The sequence below is a fragment of the Arachis duranensis genome, chromosome 1, assembly GCF_000817695.3.
Source record: "Arachis duranensis cultivar V14167 chromosome 1, aradu.V14167.gnm2.J7QH, whole genome shotgun sequence".
In the NCBI taxonomy this organism is placed as follows: Eukaryota; Viridiplantae; Streptophyta; class Magnoliopsida; order Fabales; family Fabaceae; genus Arachis; species Arachis duranensis.
The window spans coordinates 53339636-53340313 of NC_029772.3; positions in this window are offsets into that span (position 1 = coordinate 53339636).

Here is a 678-nt window from a genome sequence, read left to right on the forward strand (position 1 = left end):
ATGTTTCTCCAGCTTTGAACCTAGCCTGTTTTTTGGACGTCCTCTTGTTCGAATCCTTGGCGGGCTTTGAAGCTCGTTAACGGATTCCAAGTTGGCGTCTTCGTGGGAAAAAGAAGATGTCCCCTTCCTTTTGGCTTTTAATGCTTCCATCTCGGTCATCACGTTATCGTACGCTCGGTGCAGAATTGCAGTCAGCTCCTCCCAATTCGGAGGCAAATTCACAAATATTTTGCGAACGAAAAATCAATTGGTCGAACCTCTTGCTTCTTGGCTCCATTAGTGTCTCGTCGTGGCTGCTCTTGATGTGTGTGTGTCGCCTCTTTACCTTCTTGCTCCATCGTTCCAGTATATATCTAGGGGACACTTGGCTTACTTGTTCGAAGCTTAACACGCTTAGTGCGTGACGGCACAGTATCCCTCTCGACTCGAATAATAAACATTGGCATTTTACCTTGGCTGCAACTGAGTCGTAGGTAACCACGAACTTGTTGAATATTGAGCTGGAAACTTGTTCTCTGACTTCGTATATTGAATAGCCTAGAGCAGAATTCTTTAATCTGGTGATGCAATTCGCCTTTCCTTTGAATTGCGCTTGTACTTCCCTAAACTTTGCGTGAGTGTACGCATCTTGAAACTGAGCTTCAATGGAGGATTTGGTTGCACACGGTATGACCGTAT